Below are 7,288 nucleotides of genomic sequence, written 5' to 3'. Positions count from 1 at the left end.
GCAGTGAGCTGAGATCGTACCACTGCACTCCAGCCTGGGCGTCAGAATGAGACGCCATCTCAAAAAAAAAAAAAAGATTTTCTGATTTGCAATTAAGGAAGAGCAGCTTTGTTTAAAAAGTTGGGGTCAGCAGAGAAGAGCGTTAACTCTAGTTCGTGGGTGTGACTCCTTCTAGGCCCCTCAGGAAGAAACACAAGAGCAGCGGGCAGAGCTCAGTCCCCGGCTCCCCGCCTCCGAGGCCTCTGGGCCGGCAGATCTGTTTGGTGGAGGCGGCCACTCTGGCTTTTCAGGAGCCACTACGAAGACGCGATCTGGGTTCTGCTGGGAATCAGCGTCCCCAGCACCCCTGGCTGCTGTTTCAGCTGCTCGGACTATCTTGCTTTTCAGGCTGCTCATGTACTTCTCAGGGCTGGCAAGGGCACCATCTCATCAGCTGCCAGCATGGCCAGAATGAAAAGCAGGTAGAAAAACTCGAGAAGGCCACACTGGCTTAGCCTCCCAGCCTCTGTCTATCTCCCAGGCTGCATGTTCCTCAGACATCAGGCTCCAAGTTCTTCAGCTTTGGGATTCCGACTGGCTTCCTTGCTCCTCAGCTTGCAGGCAGCCAGTGGTGGGACCTTGTGATCGTGTGCGTTAATACTCCTTAAGAAACTCTATTCTATTAGTTCTGTCCCTCTAGAGAATGCTGATTTTTTCTTTTTTTTTTAAAGACGGGCTTTTACCGTGTTGGTCAGGCTGGTCTTGAACTCCCGATCTCAGGTGATCCGCCCGCCTTGGCCTCCAAAGTGCTTGGATTATAGGCGTGAGCCACCACGCCCGGCCCGAGAACCCTGATGAATACAGACATCTACCAAAAAATCTTGAAGCCAACGTGACATCTAACTGTGAAGGATGAAGCTTTCCCTGAAATCAGGAACCATGGTTTTCACACTCCACCTCCATCCAGCACCGACATCAGGTTCCAGCCAGGACAACACATGCAGAAAAAGAAATTAAAGGATCCAAATTGGGGGTGGGGGGGAGAAGTGAAATGGATTTATTTATAAAAGGCAAGATCATCTAGGTAGAAAATTCTGCAGAATCTACCACAGAGGGCCAGCGGGGACTGGGGGCTGGGATGAATAAGCACACTTGGCAAGGTGGCAGGGTACAAAATCAATAGGGAAAAATCCCTCAAACGAGGACGTGCAGCAAGTGTGACTTTCATATGTCGCTGGTACACCATGTAAAGTGATATGACCATTTTGAAAGATAGTTTAGTAAACCTTATAGGCAGCAAACCACACTGCCATGTATGTACCTATGCAACAATCTTGCATGCTCTTCACATGTACCCCAAAACCTAAAATACAATAAAATATATATTAGAAAAAAAAAGTTGGCCAGGCACAGTGGCTCACGCCTATAATCTCAGCACTTTGGGAGGATGACTTGGGCGGATCATCTGAGGTCAGAAGTTTGAGACCAGCCTGGCCAACATGGCAAAACCCCGTCTCCAGTAAAAATATAAAAGAAAATTACACAGGCGTGTTGGCAGTTGCCCGTAATCCCAGATACTCAGGAGGCTGAGGCAGGAGGATTGCTTTATCCCAGGAGGTAAAGTTGCAGTGAGTTGAGATGGTGCCATTGCACTCCAGCCTGGGCCACCAAGTGAGACTCCATCTCAAAAATAAAAGAAAAGATAAAAATTTTTTTTTAAAAGTTAAGATCTTGGGCTGGGTGCTGTGGCTCACACCTGTAATCTCAGCACTTTGGGAGGCCAAGTGGGAGGATCACTCCAGTTCAAGAGTTTGAGACCAGCCTGGGCAACATGTTGAAACCCTGTCTCTACAAAAAAGACAAAAATTAGCCAAGCATGGTGGCGCACACCCATTGCCAAGTCCCAGGTACTCCGGAGGCTGAGGTGGGAGGATTGCTTGAGCCCGGGAGGCAGAGCTTGCAGTGAGCCGTGATCACACCACTGCACTCTGGCCTGGGCCACAGGTGAGATTCTGTCTCTAAGAAAGAAGAAAACAAAGTTAAGCCTACAGCAATCACAGGACCCAGCCGTGACACCACTAGGTCTTCACCTGACAGAAACGACGGCATGGTTATGGACACACACGCCTACACAAAGATGTGCACACAAATGCTCAGCAGCTTTACCAGCAATCACGCAAACTGGAAACAACCTTCATGTCCTTCAGCAAGGGAGCGGGGGAGGCAACTGCCCGACACCCCTGCTGTGGGGCCTTGAGGAGGGAAAAGGAAGACACCCAGAGACTCTCAGAATAATTCTGAGAAAGACATCAGTGGAATCACGCACTGTGCCTGATTTCATTTGTATAAAATTTTTTTAGACAAAAATTTTATAGAAAAATTTTTTTCTATAAAAAAGACAATTTTTTTTTTTTTTTTTTGAGACAGTGTTTTACTTTGTAAAAAAAAAAAAAAAAAAAAAAATTTTTTTTTTTTTTTTTTTTTTTTTGAGACAGGGTCTGGCTCTGTCACCCAGGCTAGAGTACAGTGGTGTGATCTCAGCTCTCTGCAGCCTCTGCTTCCCAGGTTCAATCGATTCTTGTGCCTCAGCTTCCTGAGTAGCTGGGATTACAGGTGTCCACCACACCCAGCTAAGTTTTATATTTTTAGTAGAGATAGGGTTTCACCATGTTGGCCAGGTTGGTCTTGAACTCCTGACCTCAGGTGATCCACCCGCCTCAGCCTCCCAAAGTGCTGGGATTACAGGCGTGAGCCACCATGCCCAGCCTAGAAAAAGCCAATTAATCTATGGCTTTTTAACCAGGTCAGGGGCTGCTGGGAATGGCTCGGGTCAAAAGAGAGGGATAAGGGAGGAGGGACTCCAAGGGGTAGGAAACAGGCTTTCGGGTGATGGAGAGGTCTCCATCTCAACTGTGGTCATAGTCTTATGGAGGACATACATCAAAATCGATCAGCTCTTACACTTTATTATTTATTTATTTATTTATATTTTGAGACAGAGTCTCACACTGTTGCCCGGGCTAGAGTGCAGTGGTGCAATCTCGGCTTACTGCAACCTCCGTCTCCCGAGTTCAAGCAATTCTTCTGCCTCAGCCTCCCAAGTGGCTGGGATTACAGGCACCCGCCACCAACACCCAGCTAATATATATAATAATATATATATTATATATAATATATAACAATATATATACATTATTATATTATATATAATATATATTATATATATATATACATTATTATATATATATATAATATATATATATATACAGTGTGTGTGTGTGTGTTTCACCATGTTAGCCAGGCTGGTCTTGAATTCCTGACCTCATGATTCACCCACCTCAGCCTCCCAAAGTGCTGGGATTACAGGTGTGAGCCACCATGCTCTTAAACTTTAAACAGCAGCTTGTTGTGTGTAAAGGTCAGTAAAGGTGTTATTTAAAACAAATGGATGAGTACGATGGCTCACATCTGTAATTCCTGCACTTTGGGAGGCTGAGACAGGTGGATTATTTGAGGTCAGGAGTTCAAGACTAGCCTGGCCAAGATGGTGAAACCTTGTCTCTATTAAAAATACGAAAATTAGGCCGCGCACAGTGGCTCACACCTGTAATCCCAGCACTTTGGGAGGCCGAAGTGGATCATGAAGTCAGGAGTTTGAGATCAGTCTGACCAATATGGTGAAACCCTGTCTCTACTAAAAATACAAAAATTAGCCAGGCGTGGTGGCACACACCTGTAATCCCAGCTACTCGGGAGGCTGAGGCAGGAGAATTGCTTGAACCCAGGAGGCAGAGGTTGCAGTGAGCCAAGATGGCACCACTGTGCTCCAGCCTGGCGTCAGAGCAAGACTCCGTTTCAAAAAAAAAAAAAAAGAAAAGAAAATTAGTGGCGACAGGTGCCTGTTGTTCCAGCTACTTGGGAGGCTGAGGTAGAATTGCCTGAACCTGGGAGATGGAGGCAGCAGTGAGCTGAGATCGTACCACTGCACTCCAGCCTGGATGACAGAGTGAGACTCTGTCTCAAGAAAATAAAATAAAAAATAAAGAGCTAGATTACCGATGAGGTGTGGTGGCTCACACCTGTAATCCCAGCACTTTGGGAGGCCAAGGCGGGTGAATCACGAGGTCAGGAGTTCAAGACCAGCCTGTTCAAGATGGTGAAACCCCATCTCTACTAAAAATACAAAAATTAGCCATCCACGATGGCAGGCGCCGGTAATCCCAGCTACTCAGGAGGCTGAGGCAGGAGAATCGCTTGAACCCGGTGGGGAGGTTGCAATGAGCCGAAATTGCGCCACTGTACTCCAGCCTGGGTGACAGAGCGAGACTCCGTCTCAAAATAAATAAATAAATAAATGGTAACTAGATTAGCTTTCTAGAAAGAGGCAGAGGAGAGGCAACCGTGGAGGGCTGGAAGGTAGATGCTCCTTCAGTGTTATGGATGCATGACAGTGGCTCTGGGTCATTTCCAACTTTAAATGCACGAATGACCACTTCTGCTTCCCTCCTCTCCTGTGACCTCCTATCTCCACGTGCTGTCCTTGTTGGAGCTTCTCACTGGGGCTCGGAGCTGGCATATCCCTGTGCTGCCTGGAGCCACTGTCTGAAGGGGCGACTCACCCTGGCACTGCAGTGACATGGTCACAGACACACAGGGTTCCCATGCTCACCATCTGGAGAATGCAGAAGCGCAGTCCAGGTCAGAGGGCACAGGCATTTCTGAGCCTGGACCAGGAGTCCGTGTTATGGACTGAATGTCTTTGTCCCCAAAAATGTGTATGTTAAGTTCAAACCTCCAATGGGAGGTGGGACTTTGGGAGGTGACGAAGGCGAATGCGGTCTTGGAGGGCACCGACCAAGAGCTTAGTGTCCTCATGAGACAAGGAAGGGCTCAGAGCTCCTGGGCTGGGCAGGCCGAGGGGATCCTGCAGCCCAGACTCCCCAGCACCCCTGCTGTGACGGGCACCTGTCCCCACAGACATGGACTCCTAAGCCCAAGCCGGATCCCTGCCCAAGGCCAGAGAGGACACTGGCCAGGCCCAGCTGAAATGGCTTGGGGTTGAAGGCTGGACCCATCTCTCCACCTCCCCACCCAGAAGGGCCCGGCTTGTGCCATCTCACCACCTCTCCACCCAGAGGGGCCCGACCTGTGCCATCTCTACACATCTACACCCAGAGGGGCCCGGCCTGTGCTATTTCTACACATCACCCAGAGGAGCCCAGCTTGTGCGATCTCTACACATCTCCACCCGGAGATGCCCGGCCTGTGCCATCTCTACACATGTCCACCCGGCAGTGCCCGGCCTGTGCCATCTCTACACATCTCCACCCGGAGAACCCAGCCTGTGCCATCTCTACACATCTCCACCCAGCAGTGCCCGGCCTGTGCCATCTCTACACATCTCCACCCGGAGGACCCAGCCTGTGCCATCTCTACACATCTCTACCTGGAGGACCCAGCCTGTGCCATCTCTACACATCTCCACCCAGAGATGCCTGGCCTGTGCCATCTCTACACATCTCCACCCGGAGGACCCCGGCCTGTGACATCTCTACACATCTCCACCCGGAGATGCCTGGCCTGTGCCATCTCTACACATCTCCACCCGGAGGACCCCGGCCTGTGCCATCTCTACACACATCTCCACCCGGAGGACCCTGGCCTGTGCCATCTCTACACACATCTCCACCCGGAGGAGCCCGGCCTGTGACATCTCTACACACATCTCCACCCGGCGGTGCCCAGCCTGTGCCATCTCTACACACATCTCCACCCGGAGGAGCCTGGCCTGTGACATCTCTACACATCTCCACCCGGAGATGCCCAGCCTGTGCCATCTCTACACATCACCCAGAGGACCCGGCCTGTGCCATCTCTACACATCTCCACCCAGAGGTGCTTGGCCTGTGCCATCTCTACACATCTCCACCCAGAGGGACCTGGCCTATGTGGCACCTTCACACCATGGTCGAGCTCCAGGTGACTCTGCTGGCATTTCTGCTGCTGTACCAAGTGCAGTGCCCTGGGCAGCAGTGGTGGGCAGTGGGGCACCCAGGGCCTATCCATGGCTTCCCTCTGCCCCTCCTTTGCAGCCCTGGAGGAATTGCTATCATATAAGCCAGGCACCAAGACCCCAAGAGACGGGCTGCACCAGGGCATGGAAGCAAGAGAACAGGGCGGCTGTGTGGGGTGTGCAGGGCCCAGCCTGGTCCTTGGTTGGGCCGCGCCTCTCTTCAGCCCAGGTGGGACCCCTGCAGCAGGGATTCCTGACCTGGTGTTGGGTGTGAGTAACACCCCCCCATGGGCACCGAGGAAGGAGACCTGTGCAGACTCCAGGCACAATTAGTGCTTGAAGTATAACTCACCGCTTGCTTATATCTAGCTTATATATATATAATCATATTTAGTACCATATAATCTTTCTATATAACCATATAACTTACTGCTTACTGTATCTAGCTAATATATATAATCATACTTATTTCCATATCATTCTTCTATATAATCATATAACGGATGTAGTCGGCGCTGTACCAACACATTTCGTGCTGATTTATAGAATCCTTCTGTATAACCATATAGTAGTTTGTAGCAGGAGGAATCCCTAGAGCAGACGTACAGTGGAAGCAAGTACATGGGAAAAACAGCCAGACCAGGACAAGAACCAACGACCCAGGCGGTGTCATCTTGCCTGAAAGGGCATATGCTGTATGGCAGGCTTGGAGCAAGAGCCTCTCCTGATAAAGGAGCTGTAGTACCTTGCATCCAGTTCCTGTGGAAAGTCAGCCTCAGGCCTGAGATCCTGGAAATAACCGAGGGATAAGAACCCCTCTGGTGTGATTAGTCAGAGCGGCTGTACACCCTGTCAGTCTTTTCTCACTTCTGTGCTGGCTCAAATCATCCTCCCTTAAATATCCTAAGAGAAGAGCACAAGTCTGTCAGCTCCCGCTGCATTGGCTTACAGTATCCTTCTATTAGAAACGCTTTGAAGTCTCCAGCCCCTAGATAAGAAGTGTTGCACACAACACCTGTTGCACGCAGCCTGCCTCCTTACCTCGGTGACCTAATGGGGGTGGATGCTTTTTCTGTACATGACCCTCTCATACTGCGCACAGCATGGCACGGCCCCCGGCTGCGCACGGCCCACCTCTCTGCCCAGGTGATATAATGGGGTAGCCCCCTTGCTTGTAACTCACATGATTATATATGCCCTATCACTAAGCCTATAGATGATGACCTCACTCACGAACCTTCCCTCTGCTTGTACCTAATAAATACAGATGCTTCTGTGTGTTCGGGGCCTCGAGCA

At 50.0% G+C, this 7,288-nt stretch overlaps 1 long non-coding RNA gene across 1 annotated transcript in view; it reads right to left on the bottom strand.

The window, feature by feature from the left end:
- Window positions 1–5,182, bottom strand: part of LOC119472742 — an 11,639-nt gene extending 6,457 nt beyond the window's left edge. Inside the window, exons 1-2 of the long non-coding RNA XR_005201929.1 lie at window positions 5,051–5,182; window positions 3,797–3,803 (exon numbers count right to left, since the gene is read on the bottom strand). This is a non-coding gene — a long non-coding RNA (uncharacterized LOC119472742). The remainder of the gene's footprint in view (window positions 1–3,796; window positions 3,804–5,050) is intronic.
- Window positions 5,183–7,288: the final 2,106 nt, after the last annotated feature.

The sequence above is a fragment of the Cebus imitator genome, unplaced genomic scaffold (assembly GCF_001604975.1).
Source record: "Cebus imitator isolate Cc_AM_T3 unplaced genomic scaffold, Cebus_imitator-1.0 Scaffold117, whole genome shotgun sequence".
NCBI classification, from domain to species: Eukaryota; Metazoa; Chordata; class Mammalia; order Primates; family Cebidae; genus Cebus; species Cebus imitator.
The sequence above is the reverse complement of the archived record's forward strand: the minus strand, read 5'-3'. Positions and strand labels throughout refer to the sequence as shown.